Raw genomic sequence first — 20,093 nt, 5'->3', positions numbered from 1 at the left:
CATGATGTATTAATGTAATGCATCATCAGAGAGCTGTCAGGGTGAAGATTTATTACTCTAAAATAAGTTATGGTAAGTCACTGGGGAATGGGTTGACAGAATTTTTGTTTATTTTTCTAAATTAAGAACTTTTAGAGTAAGTTTAAAAATCTCTTACCTTCTTGAAGTAGTAGGGATGGGAGGGTCACAGAAAAAAAAAAAATGACTTGAATCAAAAACACCAGAAGGACTCAGGAGGCCTCATAAGAATAAGAACTTAGTTTTTTCCCTCAGGTAGTTTCCAAAAGGTCTGGTGCAAAGTTAAAGTTTACAGCTTAGATGAGAGCTACGGTAGGCAGTCAAATTTGTTTTAATCAACCCAAAGTGGACTTTATTGCTTTTCCTTTAAAGGAAAGCAGAATACACAAAACATAAAGCCTTGGGCTAAAAAAGGCCCATTGGGCTAAAAATACTACAAAAGGCTATTCTCTCTGGCCAGGTGTATCCAGTGGACTTATCACAAATGTGATCCAAATCGAATGAAATCAGTGAGAATTTTTCGTTAGGTTTCACAGACTTTGGATCTGGCTCCTTCCCTGCGTCATGTGGTGAAGCCAAGAAACTTGGCACATTTATAGCATTGTAACATAAAGCCATCTGTGTACAAGTACAAACTTTTCCTTATTGCCAAAGTGCTTAATGTAATTACAATCAGGCTTGCTTCTTCTCTGCTCACTTCATCCATATGCCGGGATGTATGAAAACTTGAACTGGTAAAGAATCCCACAGCATCTGAGTGTGCGTGCTGCTTACAGCAGCAGACATAGCTAACCTTGTAAATCTTGTGCCCTTCTGCATTTTAAGGAACACACATAGAGTTACTGACTGTCTGATGGGGAAACAGTCTGATTACAGAAATATGCCAGAAAGTTCAGCCTGGATTCCTTTCTTGCGAACTGTACAAGACACCTGAACCAGGAGCCCAGTTGCCCTCGCTCCTGATAAGTAGTCAGAAGTGTATCCGAGTGTGGATGCCTATGATAGAAGTTGCCTTCAGGAGGTGACTTTCACTTGTTGCTGGCTAGAGAATGGACATAATGCCCCTATTCACTTTGTTCACTGTCTAAAGGAGCTTGTGTTAATCCCGAGTGTCAGTTCCTCACATTGTCCCTGTCCATAAGCAGCTGCAAAGTAGTTGTTTCATTTTATGATTCACTCTGTGTTGACTTCAGGTATTTCCAAATGCAGTATCGTCCCACGGCGTTTATTTTGTTACTTGCATTTCATATATAATGATATTTGCGTGTGGTTTCTTCAATATTGAATATAGTATTGGTCCATGTAAGTTAAATACTAAGGTTGTTCCCAGGTTAATGAGTGCACTGTGCTTACTGCTGACTGACTGAAAGGTGCTACACTGAACTTGACCCTACAGCCCACAGGCTTGTACTTGACATTATCAGCAGGGATGGTATATTTGAAAGGAATATTAACAATAAAATTAAAAAAAAAAAAATCTGCAGTGGATGCATTTGCAGGAGCAGGCAATAAGTTTTCAGGAAAAAAAATGCTGAAGGCAAAAGATGGTAATGCCAAAAAAAGGTCTACAGTTTTCGCTTGCTGAAGGGAAATAATGATAAGCTGCTTAATTTTGGCCAATTTTAGAAGACAGTTTAATTAATTACCTAAAATGTAGGTACAAAATGAGTGCCAAAGTTTTGCAGATTGCCTCAACCCAAAGTCTGTTGTAAACTGTGCTGCTATCAGTCTAGGAAAAATCTTTCCTCCTCCATAAACTTCAGAATAGTTTAATCATGTATAGTGACACAGATATGTTGGCTCAAGCCAATTTTATTTCGAGCTATTATCTGAGATGGGTATGTACAGATGCTTATAAAGCACCTGCACTTCGCAGATGCCAAATAACCTGTTTCTGCATACACGCCAAGCTTTCCTGGTTATTCAGAAGGCCGTGTAGGTACATATTCATGGCCTAGAGTGTCCGACTGTCCATGGGCACTACGTAGCCATCTCAAATTCAGCAGGGATTTCCTTTTCTAAACTGGGCTGTAAGAAGGGCATGCTTTTTTTGTTACAACTAGTCAGAAGCGGTCTTAGCATGCACTCATTGTGATCAGCTGAAGTACTCAGTGGAAGAAGGTGGGCCTGGTCCTCTGAAGTGTCAGGCAGGTGAGCTGTTGGGATCACCGTATGGAGCATGGAGGTTGAGGGAAGATTTGCACTAGGATCTATAGTCTAGTGACAGTAGTTTCTTTCCTAATTATATGGTGCTAAAAGAAAGGACTTCTGACCCATGCCACAAGTGTTAAGAGGCAGATAAGTCTTTGATGTGAGGGTTTCTGTGGGAGGTAGTCACACGTGCTACAAACTGGAAGCTTAAGTGCTCGAGTTATATAGGGGTTGGAGTTATAAGGGGTTTGCCCAAACTCCTGTCCCCTGTGTGTTTCTGAGTAGAGTTTCAGCTAAATTTAGTATCTGTGGTGGTTCCTGCTCAGATCACCAGTCAAGACAATCTTAGGTCAGTAAGCTTGAAAGGAGATAAAATATCTTGGAAAGACCATATGAAATCTATCATGGCAAACCACTGATAACTCCACATCTTATTAGCTTCAATTAAGTATTTCCATGGGAAACTGTGGAACTGTTTAAAGTCATGATGACACATACACACACTTTGTTCCATCCAAAGAAATAATCTGTTTTCCAGATTTCCAAATAGCCGAGCTATTTTGTTATTGTTTTTTTTTTTCTTTTCCTCCTTTTAAAAGAAATAATTTATAAGAATTTATCTTGGGCTTGCTACAGATTTAAAAGGAGAAAAAAGGTTTCTTCTGTCCGACTTTTAAATTATATGCATGACCAAAGATAAATATGTTTTTTATTTATAACTGTGGATAGATGCCAAACAAAGCCTTTCATATGACGCACCGCTGCTGTAGTGGAGAAGTACTTAAAACAGTTCCAGTCAAGTTAGGCCCCAAGACTTTTCATGCAACTTCATGCAAAATGGCTAAGACCTTTCATTTATTTTTCTTCCTTTTCTTTTGAACATCTTCAAAGGTTACAAGTGCAACATGCTTAGAGGATGCCAGGCTTCTTCCTGTCGAGCTGAGATGGTCTGAAAACCACATTGAAACATGGGAAATTGCAGCTACCACAGATGGCAGATGAGGGGGTTTTTGCAGGCTGTAGATCTCTCCTGCCGCTCCCCTCGTGGCTGGTAACAGTTGGACGAAGGTAATGGACGGAGGCTGGCAAAGCCAGGAGTCAGTGTGCTGTTGTGAGACTGGGATGAATGGACTTTGACAATACTGCTGAATAGGAATACTTGTGGAGCTAATACAAACAATTTGTAATTGTCAGAGCTGAAAAGTAAAAACATGATTATAAACTGTGCATAGGATCAGCTTATGTCAGCTTTAAATGATTTAAAAGTCTAGTGTCTGGAGCTGCATCTTACTTGCCTGCAAAACTCCTTAAAGAAGACTTACATAACCATACAAGCATGTCTCTCCCTTCTTGTGTATTTATTGTGAAAACTAACCCTTTGTCTAGCTGACAGAAGACGTATTTTTAGGATAGATGTGAAACAAAGCCTTCTGGATACATCAGAAGATAGGGATTTTCTTGATTTAAATAGAAGAGACACTTGCTTGGTCACAGTAACTCTTTCAGAAAGTGCTGGTTATCCTTGTTTTATGCAGGAAGAGGCTCTGAATAACTAGATGCTAATGCAGCCTACAGCACCTTGGTCAGCTGGTGGCTTTCTGCTGTGCCAGGCTTGGAAGCTCTTTCTGGGTGGAAGCGGTGCAAGTTTGTAAAAGATGCAAACTTTCCTGAGACAAGGGAAGGAGCATAAGAAAGCCTTTTCTGTTACCTAGAGCCTACCGTCATTATGCCTGACCTGAACTCATTATCCCTTGGTATCTGCAGCAGACGGTGACCTTTGATGGCACTGAACCACAGTATGTGAGGAGATGCGTTCCTGGTAATTTTGTCTCCCGAGTGCCAAATGTGGAAGCTTCCTCACTCCACGTCCAGGCTTCCTCTACACCAACACATGCACAAAAATTAAAATGCTACTAAATACTACTAAGCAACACTGTTTAGGTGCTAGGTTGCATTTCTGATATTGCTGCAAGTGCCTCTATCTTCCTGTCACCTAGGAGTCTGGAGTAGGCTGGAAGCAACTAATTTACCATGTAATAAGATAGGATCCTGTTGACATAAGTCAAGGGCAAAACTATTAAGTCATTAGGTCTAATGTTGTAACATTCTGATACAAAGGCATGGCTTGGGCCTTTCAGATGTGCATCTGACCTTTGAGGATTAAGTTTCTTCGCAGTTTATTGTTAGTTCCGAAAATGTCTTTTTTTTCCCCTTTTGTTTCACATACATTGATCTTTGGCCCTGTGCTAGTACAGCTTGCATATCTGCTCCTGAAGTCCTGATTTGCTCCAGTTTCATCAGAGGAAGTAATGATAGAAAAGGTGTCATGTTCTTAATCCAGCAATGCTGAGAATGCATCACATTTTGCTTTTCTTAGCACTGCCCATATCATGGCTTGGCCCATGGGGTTGCAGGCAGAAAGGAGAAGAAATAGAAGTGGCTGTCAGGATTCTTGCACAAAGCAGAGAAAGTGAGGATTGCTCGAATCAATTTATCTAGGTGTCATTTAAATATATATAATATAAACCTGCCTTGCTCTAGCCCTGTGTTATTTTGGTAAAGCCAACTTTTTTTCAAATCTAACAGTTTTTCCAATTAGCCAGATGATAATTTCAAACATTGTACCCTCCGGCACAGCAGTAGGTTTGCACTTGTTCCAATTTCATTGCACAGGCAAGGGAAATGCAATTGGACTGTAGAACTTGCCTTGCTGTTGTGATTATCATCTCTTAAGATAGATTCAGTTAATGTCAACTTCGTAGACCTGTTTAGCCCTGAAACTTTTGGCTTAATGCTTTCCATTTTATGAGTCAGTCTTTGAAATAAAGAGCCAAGAGATGTTCTCACTTGGAACAGGGCTAGGTTTTGTCTCCATTTACCATTGCTCTGAACGCTAACTGTTCTCCAGGTGAAATCAAGCAACAGGTAAGCCTTACATCCTTCATATGTAATGAACCATTTTTCACTTACAAGACGCATGAAGAAACCATATCAACGGACACCCCAAGCTGTTGTGTTGTCTGAAACTTCTGACCAAAATTTCACAGACAGTATGTCATCGTTTCATAGAATCTTAGAATGGCTCAGGTTGGAAGGGACCTTAAAGACCATCTAGTTTCAACCCCCCTGTCGTAGGCAGGGACACCTCCCAATAGGTCATATTGCCCACGGCCTCATCCAGCCTGGTCTTGAACACCTCCAAGGATGGGGCATCCGCAACCTCTCTGGGCATTTTAACAAGGAAAGCTCATTTTATGTGATATTCTGGCCAGTTATACAGGAATATATTCAATAATGTGGAGCATTCACCAGAACAAAATATCCAAGAATGTGTTAAATTACATTTGTAGGTTGTTTTTTAAGTCTATCTTGCGAAAGGTCTGTAATGCAATCGCTTTTAAGAATACATCTGAACCTATCTAAGCATATTTTACTTATGCATTTAGCTTGTCCTTTTGAACTATTGGGAAGGGTTCACTCTCTGAAGGAAGAATAGGCAGGCCATTCTTTAAAAAGGACAATTGGGAAGCAAGACATCCAATGAGATTATAGCAGTAAGCTGTGGAATGCTATATTTCATTAGGTTCTGTTTTATTTTTGCATTCCATGACTTTAAATACAGCGGTGATGGGGAAATGCTGTATTTCATGAGTTTTTGGTTTGTTTTATTTTTTCATTCAGTGACTTTAAATACAGTGGTGATGGGGAAAGGGAAGTTGTACTAAAAAAGATTGTGCTCTCAAGACTGCACATGCCAAGGTAGGTCTGGAACGGATGCTCATGGCTGAATTAATAAACTCTGACTGTCAATGTTTAGAACAAGAATTCTGACAGACCCTTCACCATGACAATACTAGTGGGAGTCACAGTAATATCATCTGCTGCTGAACATCGCTAGTGTGTGAGCACTGTTGTGCCAAAGGTTAATATGCCAGTTTTATTTCTTTCTCTCTACAACAATAATTTAAACGAGTTGCACACATAAGTGATGTTATATGCATAGGGTTTTGCATTAAGTTTGCTATGTCAGATTTGTTTATAAAAATCATATTTTGAACCACTTGCCCAGGGGCTCCGTTCTGGGGAGCTGCAAGCTGATTTCTTTTAAAGAGGCAGTTTTCATTTTCCATGAACTTTCAGTAGAGATTTTGGAGCTCTGAGCAGGGAGCTCAGTTTTAAAATTAGCACTTGCCCAGGTTTACAATTAGGTTTAATTACTTAGCAACAGAGAGTTTAATCTAGTTTTACATGTGTGCCACATGACCCTTTCCATACCTTACAGGGATTGGAAGGGCCCCCTGCCTCTCCTGGGGAAAATTGCTTTCCAACGTTTTGGAGACCATTTACAATGTTTTTGTTCCTATGCTGCAATGTTAACATTGCCCATAAACCTAATAGTTACACAGTAGTTAATAAGGGGCAGAAAGTTTTACAGTCTTTTCCGCAGTTGTTAAAATCCTGCTACTGTAATTTAGTCCTAGCCACACAAAGCCGATCAGTTGTGAAAACTAAGAGGCGCTATATTGGTGTATTCTTGGAAACTGATGGAAAAGAGGACCTCTCCTGAGCATCTAGCTGAATGTAGTAAATTTGAGGATTATTTAAATTGCAATATAAACACTCAAGGGCTTGCCAGCAGTGTACCTTCAGGATGTGTGGCTTTTCTATAAGAGAAAATCATTTTGGATTTCTGTTAAGAACCAATTGCAATTAATGGCACTATCTGGCAAAGGATGGCTTGCCAAATTGCCCTTCAGTTACAGGAAAAAAGTTCCATTAATGGTCTTGCAAGCATATTTTTAGTCAGGCTTGACCAGAATCATTTTCTAGCTGTTTTCTATATTATATTAACCAAGGGCATTTCCAAGGTACTGGCAGTACTGCCCTCTCTGACATTATAAACCTTCAGAACATTTTCAGCCTTCTCCAGCTAGAAGACATGCTGCTATTTGTGACCACACCAATGGAAATGGGGTACTTCTCATTATGATTTCTAGAATCAAACCTGAACTGAAATGGACTCAAATGTATTTAGGTTTGGACTACAAGTACCTGTTGGGTCCACCCTTACTCCAGTTCCTTAACCAAATCACCGGGAAATAGGAAAGTCTGGAGCTGGGGCAGAGAAGGATTGGCAGACAAGACTCATTTTGAAAAGGAACAGTTCTTTACAAATTTATCTAAAAGAGAAGTTTCCACAAGTCAACCTCAGCTGATAGATAAACAGTTACATTAAAATAATAATAATAATAAAAAAAATCATCTGTTGAACCATCTTTAATTTGGAATATTTTTCTCACAAGGTACCTGTTGTAGTAGTACATGGGAAACTCGCATAGAGATTATTACATAGTAGTGAAGGGTTGTAGGGGAAAGGACTAAGAAAGAGCTCATTTGTTTCTAAATGAGAATACTACGAACACCATGAGCTGTTAAGCTCAGTGATATGTGCTATCTGAAAGGGCAGAGTTCAAATATTTGGCTACCATAACTCTGCTTCAGTGCTTAAGATGCTGTGATTTCCTTTAGATATAATCTTTCAGCTGTGTTGCCTGGAATTGCAGTGATACGTTTTGAGCTATCTGTAGCATTTTTTAAACGCCTTTTATATGAGATTAACAATGAATATTTTGCTATATACATGTTAACATTTTTCTCGCCCACCATGCCTGAGAAGGGAGCTATGGGCTATATCCCAAATGAACTTGGTGCTGCTGACACGTTAGGTATTGTACCCTCTGAAAATGGTATAGTTGATGGAGTAGAAACCTGTGGGCTCAGTGCTGAATTTAATGGGAGTTTTGAATGCAGGGAACAGATAGTTTAACAGTAACAAGTGAAGGGTGTGTTGTGTTTGTGGTGGGTGGACACTTCAATGAGGAGTCACCGTGAAGATGGACAAAGCTCCACGCTTCCTCCTATGTACGCTGTTCTGAAACATTACCCAAATACAGCACAATTACATTGCCACCATGCTATAATAGAAGTCCAAAAAGGATATGGTACTATTCACTCCATAATTTCTGACCCATTGCATGATTACACTCCTGGATTCATGCTGAAGCACATCCATGGGAGTACCCACGTAATTATCTGTCTAAAAATATAGTGCTGCCGTTTCTGGGTTGGTTTCTGAAGAGTGCTTGCCGAAAACTTTATCAAGATGCTTAATACACTGTTCTGTGCTCTTCTTGGGCTGGACTGTTAAGGGGCAAATGAAGGCAGCATTGCAGTGGCTGCAAAGCCTTCCAGCTCCGGCACACTGTAAGTGCTCTAGAAGTGGTTCTGCACTGTGTGTCAGAAATTCCCATAGCTGGCAGGCTTGATACCAATGGGGCAGGAAGCAGAAGCAGCTCTCTGTGCCTGTCCTTTGCCACGCAACCTGGCTTCCTCGCTCCGTGGAGCTCAGCACACCTGGTCTGGTGCCAAATGTTTTCTGCTTTACGAGGGGGTAAGCCAGAAAATTCCCTGTGTTGTCCTGAACAAGCTGTGAGGGGAACTCACAAGAGGGGGAACTCCTTTCCCCGCTATGCTCCTGACGCTCCCAACAACTGTATACAACCCTTTGGCATAGGTTCACCCCGAAGGTACAGTTCGGCTCAGCACTGGGGCTGCTTCTGTCAAGAAGTCAAGCATTGCTCTGCAAAACAAACTTGTCTTCATGCGGTAAGTTTGTTCTCCTACGCCTTGATCCAAAACCCACTGAAATCAACAATGTTTTGAAGTCAATTTCCAGTGATTTCCACGGTCTGGAGATTAGATTTCACTGCCATTTCAACCTTGGATCTCAAAAATTTCTGACCGCCTCACTCTGCCTCTTTTTTTCCCTACTGTGGGAAAATAAGCACTATTTAACATGACGCTATTTAACTGAGCACCGTGCATGGAAACTGGAGCCCTATTGTTAGCCCCATTTCACAGACGAGGAAGCTGTATCTAAATTGATACCTTAAAATTGCGGCAAAACTGAGAATAGAATCCAAATTTCATTCGGTAGATACCCAGCTTTTATGGACTTTGAACAAAGATATCACAGTATAAGAAAATACTTTAGCATATTTTTCATTTGCAAATATTTCCAGATATCTTGCCTTATCCTTTGTATCTTGCAAGTGTAGCAGTGGACCGGGAATACTTCATGTTCCTTTAACCATTGCATTACTTTTCTTTCCTTTTCTCAGTTATAGTCATTAACAGCTTGTGAGTAAATCAAATTTCAGTAAAAATATAGGCAGTTGGGCATTTCTGTTTTTGTGCTGATTGGGGTAGAAAGCTGTAGGAAAAATGCACTGATATTTTCAAACCACAGTGGAGTTTGTGGGTTTTTGTTTGTTTGTTTGTTTTCTGGAAAAAAAAAAAAAACTGACCTGGCTTATGAGCCTCACCACTCTTAACTTTGACAAGAACTAGGCTCCTTAGAAAGAGACAGAAACCCTTCTAAAATTTTCCATTACCGAGGAGGTATACTTAGTTCAGCCAGCAGTAAGGCAAGGCTGTTGGGAGAGAGCTGCATTGCAGGTGACACTTTACAATTGCAGTTCTTAGGTGTTTATCAACTGCTATATTCTCAGCTTGAAGGTACTGATGTTTTTGTGTTGTGTAATAAATTACTGAATGTTTACATGCAATTAGGTGTGTGCCTACAGAGGAGAAACTGGGAAACAGGATTTTCCTGAGGTAGGAGCTAGTTCAGAGGCCCCGTGCCACTGCAGTAGCTGTTGTCAGGAAGGACTGAGTGGCAGTTCTAATTACCAGTGTCTACACAGGTTTCTCATAGGAAGATACAAGCTGTCACGATCCCTTGCCAATCACATGAGAACTGACCTAGGGAGAGCATCAACCGGAGGTGAGTGTACATGTCCAATAAATTCAGTCCCTACTGCATTAGCTTATTTTTAGGATTGTCCTGAAAAGACATTCAGCCTGTATCATAAAACCTTCCACTGAGCAGAAAATATACAGGATGATGATGACTTTAAATTTGGGTTCATGCCCTCTGGGGCATGAATTCGTAGTACTTGGGATATGATTTGATAATGTACCGAATGCTGAAGGAACGCAGAATCTCTAGATAAGTTCATTAAGACAGAGCATTTATGCAATGTCGGTGCTCTCTTAATCAAAGGAAGCAGAAGAAATTTTATTCTTAATTTTACCACATGTGTTATTGTTAATTTACAACAAAATCATGGTTTCTACATAAGATATGTCTCAGAAGAAGGCTGTTTAAACTTAATGCATAAATTTATGCATGCAACTGATACGCCGTTTTCTGATTTTCACCTTCTTCCATTGAATGTATTAGAGACTTGTACTTGAACATAGTTTAGACAATACACGTGTCACAAGCAATGATGAATCAAAGAAAGAAAGCATCCAGAAAGGGAAGCTAACTAGACAGGTAGGCCCTCATCAGCATCACATTCTGTTCCGTAGCTACAATAACAATAATTGAGTCAGACACATGGATTTTAAGTGCCTCTTAAAGAGGAAAGTTAGGGAGAGACACTGTGGAAAGGAAATTATATACTGAAATGTGGCATCTCAGTTTTGCAGCTGCCAACCTTGTTCTGTCAGTAGCCACAGCTGTTGCCTTTTCTTCTAAACTTAGCAGGGGATGGGTGAAACCAAAGAGAAGCAGCGCAGGCACTTCAGCTGATACGGAGGTGTGGGTCCAAGTCCCTCTGTGTAATCAAAGGAAACCTTTAATTAGTGTTAGCTCTTGAGAGATAGGTATTTTATTTGTGTGGACAGAAGATCACAGCCAGGGAGATGTGTGTCTGTCTCACGTGGACGGATGCATTCTCAGTGTGCTCCTCGGCAGCCCATCTTGTACCAGTCAGGGTTTTTTTCTGGTTTTGCTGTTTTGCCTCTTGTGTTTTGTCCATCCTGGGTAGCAAGCTTCCTCAGTCTTAGCTTTCCCAATGACTGAAGGAAAACATTTGTCCAGAGAAGGAGGAGATCTAGTCTCTGGTTCTGCTGTTGGTCAAACATGATCTGTCAGCATGTGTTCCTCAACCCCAACATCAGACCTGGTGGATTTCACATCTGCAGTGATGAAAAATACAGCAGGACTTGATATTACCTGTACAGATTTCAGTAAGAGTCTGGCAATATTCTTACTGGATTTGTATGTGTGTGTACGTGTGTGTGTTTTAAAGTGTCACTTTGGGGCAGCATGAGACTAAATGTGAGTATTAACTTCCTTTATTTTTCCCACTGCCCTTGAGGTTACAGGAAAAAAAATGTGAAGACATGATCGGACATGCAGAACGAAACCCAAAGACACAAAGAAATCACCCACCATTTGTGATTTTCTTTTTCTGTCTTACTTTTTAAAATGCAGTCTTATGCTTAAAAGCCAATTCTCTGCTTTTTGATGTGCTGGCCTGAGATATTTGAGTGCTTTGTCTTTCCATCTGACAAACACCTGCCAGTTAGATTTGGGGAGGTGAACAAAATGCAGATGTGGGTAATGGTAAATGTGTATCTCCCCCGATTCACACACTCTGTAGCAATCTGGGACTTGGCGTAGGGGCATGAAGGGAGTTTATGGTGCAAAAGACTGCTGATGTAGGACTGGAGGACTCTGTAAGACCACCAGACCTGGTGCAGTTTTGTCTTATAAGCAGCAGTTCTGGTACAGAGTTATCTGCTGACTGTCTTTCAGCTTGGAGGGATGTAGTTGGTTCCTTCCAACAGAGAAGCTGGGAGTGATTTAATATAAAGTATGGAAAATCAGAAAAGAAATGGGATTATAACTTAGCTGACAGTGTAGATATAGCCTGTACTTACCTTATAGGTCAGCTTCACCAGGGGATAAAATATTCTCAGCACCAAGCAGGATAAAGTTCAGTGATGCAGAGCTATTGTACGAGCCAGTGACTGCAAAGGAAAGTCTTCAGGAAACAGAGGACATGTGGACGTTTGTGTCATATAGAGAAAATTCAGTCTGGCCTGCATGCCAGATGATATCCTTCCATCTGGTGAAGCTGAAGATGCTGAGAACAGTGATAGGAGGAAGGGGATCATACCCTAGTTAGATTTAGGCACAATGTGTAGTTGAATGGAATAAAATATTTCTCGAAAAATGATTGATGAAGACTAGAGCTCATAACTTCTGGGGTAATTTTGTCACTTTTATCTTCAGGGTGGAGATCACTACATGCCAGGCTGCATTCCTTCATAGCATCTGAATCATTCTTATTGTCTCCACAAGCTGAAAATGAGAAACAGACTGGCAGAAAAGTTAAAAATTTCAAGGTGGAAAGAGTAGAGAATAGCCTGATTTTTTAAATTTAATTTAATTTTATTTTATTTATTTTTAACATTAAAAGTTCTTGTTGCATCTTTGCAGACAATAATAAATGGGGTTTTATGATTCCTCTATTTAAGACAAAAGCAAAGTTTCCTATGTTTGGAAGGGAAGTAAAAGCACCTGAATAAAGGGCTTACTCCAGTGCCGTCTACAGCCAGCCTGGCTTTCTGTGAGCTGCATGGGGAAGAAATATTTCCAAGGCACCAGTGGTTGCCATATTCTGCATGCAAAAAGATTCCATAAATGTCTGAAAACAGATGGAATGCAACTTTGGAGGAATAAATGGATTTTTAATTTTCTGAACATTTTGGATTCCATCTGGTTGAAGTAACTAAGTGACCTAGTAGAATACTTTTGCCTTTCTCGTATAATAGATAGAAACACAGCTTGCATTGCTATTGACAGACACATTCCCAAGTAATACACGGGTTTTACTTGCTCTCACCTTTGCTTACTTTTAACTCTTTTGACTGCATATCAAGAGATAACTGAGGCACCGCTTTTTATATGTCAGATGTACTTGTTGACCCTCCCTCAATTCATGATTTGCCTTGCTGATAGGAAGGAGGAACTCTGAACCACCTGTCTAAGCTCACCTGACAGTAGCAGGAGCCTGAAGAGATGCACGTTTTAGATTTATGTCCTTGTTATTTTTTGTTTTAAGCATTGGCACATGACAAAAATAAAACAAGATTAAAAAACAACAACAACAACAACAAAACAGTTCTTAATTTTCTGTCTTGTTTAAAGGCAGAGAATGAATAGAGTCTTTGCATATTGGTACAAAAAAAAAAGGTGTGATATTTCTGTTTACTGGTCTTTTTGTTATTGCTGTTTAGAATGGTAATCAAATAAGAAAAAATGCATGTGTTTTTAGACAGGAAATGAGCATTTCTGCATGAATAGGAAATGCAGGCGACTTGAACTCACAAGAAAGAAGTCATAAAGTACACTACTCTGTATAAAAAGTGGAAGGCCTTTGGTTTATGGAAAAGACGCCATTTTTGTGCTTGTCTCAGTGAAAACTAGAAAACAAATCTCTTCACTCTCCTTGAGAGAGAAGGTGGGTCTTTTGAATCGCTAATATTTAGCCTCTATTTACTAGCTGCACAATTTATGAAGCTGATTATTTAGGATTGCCATTCAGGAAGTTCTACTGAGAATAAGTATTTCCATGCTGATAAGTTCATAAGCAATAGTTAGTAGGATATCAATGATGTGTTTAGTATAGTTTTCATGCTTCTTGGCACTTTGGAACATTTCTCAGTGTTTTTGCTATGAATATGGATAAAACGTTGCGAAGAATGGGGAATAACAGCTCTTTTTATTTGCTTTAAGGGGCAGTTATCAAGACTGTTCTCCAGTTTTTGAAGCAAGTATGTTTGTGTTTCTGTAGAAATCCTTGCATTTTAAGATCACGAGTTTCAGTCTAGCACAAAGCCTGAAATCACTGAAAGATTTCACTTTTGCCTGACATATTAATGCTATGTAAAAAGTGTGTTTGATCTGTCCTTAATAGGGCAAAATATAGCATTTCCACTACAAATAACTTTTATATAAATCTCTGGTCACCATAACCCCATAATTCAAATGAAGCTTGTTTCTTCTCCCTGAAATTTGTGATTATGAACTTCTGACGATTGGCAGGAACACACACTGATGCTGCCAGCAAAACTCTGGATCCAGTGCAGTCATGTTTTAAGCATCTTTTGCTGGGATCTTGTAATAAGCTTGCCTTGTATGGCATTGAGACAATTGAATTCTCTTTCGCATTATACACTTATATAATTGCGTTACTGTCTCTGAAGCCTTTTTGCCCCCATAAATGATTAAAACTGTTGTAATACAAATTTGGACTTGGGAGACATATTTAAACCTCCTTATACAGCATGTAAGTTGCTGAAAGACTCATTGGCTGCAAGTATGGAGGATTTGTTGTTTTGTGATTTTCTGGTAGGTTAGAGTTTTGTAAAAGAGAAATCTGTATCCTACTAATAGTACTGATCACGTGGTCCCTCATTTGTGTAATTGAGAAAATTACCAATATAATGAAAACAGCTCCATCTAAATAAGTTCTCTACCCACAGTTAATAAAATAGTATCTACCCTCAGAGACCTGGAATTTCTCTGCAAACCCTTTTAGTTAAACAAAGCATTTTGTGTACCTACAGTTAATGTGATATTTATTTTTTCATTATTCATGAAACAACTTTAATGTCACTGCTGATTTTCCTGGTAGGATGTTCAGCTCCAGCATACCAGAGCTCATGCTGAGTTGTAGCTGAAGATGTCATTCACAATAAACATGAGCTGCTGTGACAATACGATGGCAGAAGGTGAAGAATCTCTTTTCTTGTGCAAGGGCGTGCATGTGTCTCTCTCTGTCTGTGAGAGGGAGAGAAAGAGAGAGATTTGATTGTGTTTACAAGATTCATTCGAGGCACAGCAGGCAGTAGTCACATTGTAATATTCACCTTAACACAGATAATTTGATTTTCAACCTGGTTATCATGCATTTAGACATAACGATACATGAAAATATATGCTTTAGCAGTGCATTTTAAACAAGGTTGTACACTTTAAGTCGGAATATATTAGAGGTGAGCATTGCTTTTAGCAATTGCAGAAGTCCTGGAAAGTAGTGTTCAGCATTCAGCATATGTCACAAAATTACCAAGAGGGAAGCAAATTCTGATGGGTAACTCTCAGGGACTACTACCATTTCCAGGCTGAATTCAGTAGGATGGGCTTCCCTGAATTTGAAGTCTCTCAAGATGTACATGTATATCCCACTTGAGAGCCTCAAGCATGAACGAAATTTCTTTTTTGAGTCCTAGGTTGTGTTCTGACTTGAAAATTAAAGGTCAAAAAGTCCCACAGCATATCTGTGCTTTACACCAAGAGGAAAATGAACTGCCTGGACAGAGGATGTTGTCTTTGGTCACCATCAAGAACTTGACCTGCCTAACTGATGTGACACAGGGAAAGAGGTATGTTGATGCTCATCAGGAGCAGATCCTCATTACTGCCTCCTGGAACAGCATGAGAGATAAGGGGATTTATCAGCAATTTAATTATAGTTGTAACACACTGTAGTTGTAACACCCTTTATGCAAGACAAAAAGGAATCTGCTATTCACACTGCAATATTTCAAGCTCAACTTCAATATAAAGAGCGTGGATGTGGTTGGGCATGATCTTGTGAATCATCTAAAGCGCATTCGCAACAAACGAAAGCCTGCATAATTCTCCTGAAGTCAATAAAGGTGAGCGTGTTTATACGAATGGGGCATTTGGCCCAAATCCAGCTGGATTCTTTGCATTATCACACCTCTGAATCTTCTGAGGTTTTCTCAGAGTCATTAATATTGAGGCTGTATAGTACCCAAGGTAATTATCCATTCCTGCTTGGGCCTGGCCCAGGAATTATTCCACAACATTTTGCCTCATTAGTATAATATAATAGAAGAGCAGAAACAAACTGGAAACCAGGAAAATGAGGTAGATAAAAGGAGAAGAGTGTGAAGTAAAACAAACTGGGGTGAGGTCCTCCGATGGTGTAAATCAGTGCAGCACTATTCGCCTTCAGTGAGGCTCTGCCAGTTTACCCCCTGTGATGCTCTGGCCCATGATTATTAGGAAAGTGTGTTGTTGATATGCTCTATAATGGCTTCCATTACCAGCCCATGCTAAAAGAAGCAGCTGGTGAAAGTTATGTTTATGTTCCACAGATGGATCGGCAATGGCAGACACATAGCTCTGTGTCTGGTAAACAGGTGTTTGACTTTAAATTTGCTAGCTAGCCAGAAGAAGTCAGATTCTCGGTAAGGGATGTAGATGAAGGAGATCAATTTAGTTGTTGAAAAGGAAGGAACAATTCTTTTTGGTTGCACTTCATCTTCTTTTTGAACGGTGAGTAGTGTCCCGAAATGAAGCCAGCCTTTTATCATGTGAACCTGCATGGTCTAGTTGACAAGGAATTACAGTCAGCAGAGGGATAAAAAGACCAAAACTTCTTCTTGCAAATGGGACAATTCAAGCAATATTCTCTCTTCTCCTTCCTTTCTTGCCTGTTTTCAGTGGGAGAAGGAAGTGAGCTTCAGTCAAAGTGAAATGTGCCTATAATGTAGTCAAAAACTTCCTATGCCAGAGAAACACCTTCACTAGTTGCTGCACTACGGAACAAGACTCGTTGAAATTATGGCTGAGTTTAGCTGTGCTTTTGCTGGGAGTTGGAAATATAATCCTTTTCTTAATAAGAAATTTTTTGCAAACCAATTCTGACACCTGTAAATTTAATACTTATGGGTGCACAGTCAGTGCAGAAGGAGAACAATTGCTTTTCAGCTTACTCAAACTATTTATTTTGACTGTGTTTGTTCATTTCTCATTGCTCAGAAAACCAAAAAGCAGCTGGGATTTTTTCTGACCTCTGGATGACAAATATTTCTAGATGGAAGAATGACAACATGTAAATCTCTGGGTGAATATCATTGAGGCTAAAATTCTTTAAACTCTGAGGATTTGGGAGCATTTTCACAGATACCCAGCAGTAGGCTGAATACTCATTAATAACTAATATTATGACTCTCTGAATCGTAGTGATCCAGATTCAGCACTTCTAGTTGCAAATCAGGTTATTATTTTACTCTTTGACCAGCTCTAGGGAAAGCTCTTAATATGTAATGCAAGGAAGTAGCCTAAGGGAATAGAGCAGGCTGGCATCGTGTGCCTAAAACTTTCCCACACTGCTACTGCACGTTCATCCTGCTGGCAGAAGGTTAAGTGCATCTTGCCGACTCTTTGAAATTGGTGGCCAAGGTGTGGTCATGAGTTGTTGTCCAAGACAAGGGATGACCCAGGGTGCAGGAAGAGCAGCTGGGACAGCTGAGGAACCCCGGGTAGGTCTGAAGAGAAGTTCAACATCAGTGTTGTTAACTCGTTATCACACTTCTTTTATTGAAACCAAACTCCTCAAAGGGGTGGCTTCGGAATCAGTGCGTTACATTGGAAAGGTAGCTGTTTAAATGAAGTGTAAGCAGCGTGTGTTTTCAAGCTTCTGTTGTAGACTTAATATATGAGGGAATAGCGAGAGCAGCAGGTGTTGTCGAAATTTATGGAGGAGCAGCAAGCCCAGGCGGCAGCCCCACAGGAAGAGCAATGACAGTTACTGCAGCAGATGGTCTTGAGAATTATGAACGTGGGGCAGAGGCCCAGCTACCCGTCTAACCCAGTCCTTGAGCAGGAACCAGGAAGATGTCGATTCTAGGCCTACATGGTCAACTCAAGCAGCAAGACTGGTAGTGGTCAGGGCAACCAGTTGCCCAAGATCCGTGCCAAACAAGCCTGACCCAAGCTGTGCATACTGATCTCTGAGCAGTGGTACTGCTGCTGACTAGGAGAGGTACATCTTGAACCAGTTGGGAATCCCAGAATAGAAGTACTGATAAAGGCTCATGGAGGAATTTAACTACCCAGACATCTGTTGAGTAACAAATACAGCTGAACATGCATCATCGCAGAGGTTCCTAAATTATAGTGAAGACAACTTTATGATCCAGAAAGTAGAGACTCCTGAGGAGAAGCCATCCTGGATCTACAGGAGTATATTAATGAAATTTGCAGATGAAACTTTGCAAGTGCATTAAAAATACAGCAGCACCATGTTTTAGTATTGAACTTTAGCACAGTATCATGTGCTTAGAGTGGACTGTCATCCACATCCATTTATTAATTTTTATTTTTCCATAAGTAAATGAAACTTCAAGCCTATCTTCTACTTACTTTAAAACTGTTTGCATCATCCATGCATGCCAGACATTTGAGATCTGCAGTCTCTTAACTAATATACTCTGCATGCATCTCCCTTGGACAACACACAGCTCATGACAGAGACCCAGAGAATTAAAATAATGGACAGATAATAGCACTGTGCCAGTTCCCTTCAAAAATGCGAGTGCATACCTTTTCAGAAGAAAAATCATTTGAAACAAATGTTGAATCGGATGAAGAATCTTAAGAAGCAGAAATATTGAAAAGATAATAATGAACAGCAAATAAGGCATGAGTTTTCAATAAGGCACAATAACAAGGGAGGCCTATAAAGTTTTGGAGTACAAACAAAGAGATATTACATCACAGGGTAAAGTTCAGATAGGGCTTTTTTCCCCCTTGTTGGTATCAGGTGATATGAAATAGGCTAGTGCATTCAAATGGGCAACAAAAATTTTGGGCTGATATTCAAGATGAACTTCTGGCAGTAGAACCTAGGAGTTGGTGAAAAATCTCTACGAGTTTTGTTTTATAATGACACTAAGGGGGGGAAAAAAAGAAAAAACAACCAAAAAGCCCACAACACTTTTTTCTTCCTAAACCAAGGGAATCTGTGAAACCCTAGGGGAAAAATTTCTCTAAAAATTTCTCACATAAATCAGCTAATCTTTCCTATCCTCAAACAAAATGCAGCCTGAATGAATCCTGCTTCATTCCGCAGATTCAATACACGGATAATGCAGGTTTATTCTCTAATGATTCATTTCCTTACATCTGGAGAATGTGTCTTTTGAAAATTTAGGGGGAAAAAAAAAAAACAGCATTTTTTTTCCTCCCTTGCCAAGTCTTAATTTGATGCATTCATTTCTCCATTACCATTCTGTCCCAACGTTTATTGTATCAAACACTACACAGCAAAATCTTTTTCTCATCTCTTCAGGAAGGTAACGTTTCAATTTACATTTGTAATAGCGAGGTATGATCATCTCAGTGGGATGGTAACCTTAGTAATCTTCCTGGTAAAACGCTGTTCATTAGCTTTATGATAAAATATGCCCACGTTTATAAATATTTCCAGAAAAGAATAAAACTTTTCACTTTGTCTGCATTAATCCTGACATCTGCTATAGGTCATACAGAGAAAGAAATCTACTTTCAAAAGCGATGCCAATTTATTGTATTAAGACTATTATCAAATAATTCCACTCCACTCGATCAAAGGCTTTTTCAGCATCTAATGTTAATATCATTCATGGTCCTGAGCCTTTGTTTTTTCCTAGATTTTAGACTCCCCAAAGCATCACCTAAAAGGTCACTGAGAGGTCTGGGAGTGTTCAGTTCTTTGATGAGAAGAAGGCAAGAGCTCCTTTTAATCTTAATATTCAACTTGAGTATACCCCTCACCTCTCCCCTCCCCCCCCCCAAAAAAAAAAAAAAATCTCAGGAAGACTGATCTCAGTCCAGGAAGAGGCAGTAGTGGAAGATTTTTTTAATTTTTATTTTTGTCAACGGTGCAATCTAAGAGCTACCTTTGCAAGCAAGGAATTTGGAAAGAGATGAAAAAATGAAAGAGATTCCCTCTCTGGTTATTATTTCTGTCTGAATTCCAGTTAGAACTGGAGTCAGACAAAAAAAAGATCGGAGACAAACATGCTATCAACAAGACAGCAGCAGTGATATACAAACCAGCACTAATAAACTCTCTTTATATGTCCAGGGAGCCCTTCTAAAGAAAGCCTACAAACACCTGCCTGAAGGCTCTTCTTGCTTCAGGCCGGATGGATTTGCTTGCTGTTCTCACTCAAAGTTAATTTGTAATCTACAAATCCAGTCT

The 20,093-nt window shown here is 39.8% G+C and overlaps 1 long non-coding RNA gene across 13 annotated transcripts in view; it reads left to right on the top strand.

Moving 5' to 3' along the window:
- Positions 1–20,093, top strand: part of LOC106044706 (uncharacterized) — a 445,326-nt gene that overhangs the window by 398,284 nt on the left and 26,949 nt on the right. For 8 of the 13 annotated variants that reach the window (XR_010830788.1, XR_010830791.1, XR_010830789.1 and 5 more), the window contains 3 exons: positions 3,061–3,237; positions 9,936–10,015; positions 13,365–20,093. The exon at positions 13,365–20,093 is cut by the window's right edge. This is a non-coding gene — a long non-coding RNA (uncharacterized lncRNA). The remainder of the gene's footprint in view (positions 1–3,060; positions 3,238–9,935; positions 10,016–13,364) is intronic. The other 5 variants (XR_010830786.1, XR_010830785.1, XR_010830783.1 and 2 more) reach the window with 3 other exon arrangements.

Source organism: Anser cygnoides, chromosome 3, assembly GCF_040182565.1.
Source record: "Anser cygnoides isolate HZ-2024a breed goose chromosome 3, Taihu_goose_T2T_genome, whole genome shotgun sequence".
NCBI lineage: Eukaryota > Metazoa > Chordata > Aves > Anseriformes > Anatidae > Anser > Anser cygnoides.
The sequence above is the reverse complement of the archived record's forward strand: the minus strand, read 5'-3'. Positions and strand labels throughout refer to the sequence as shown.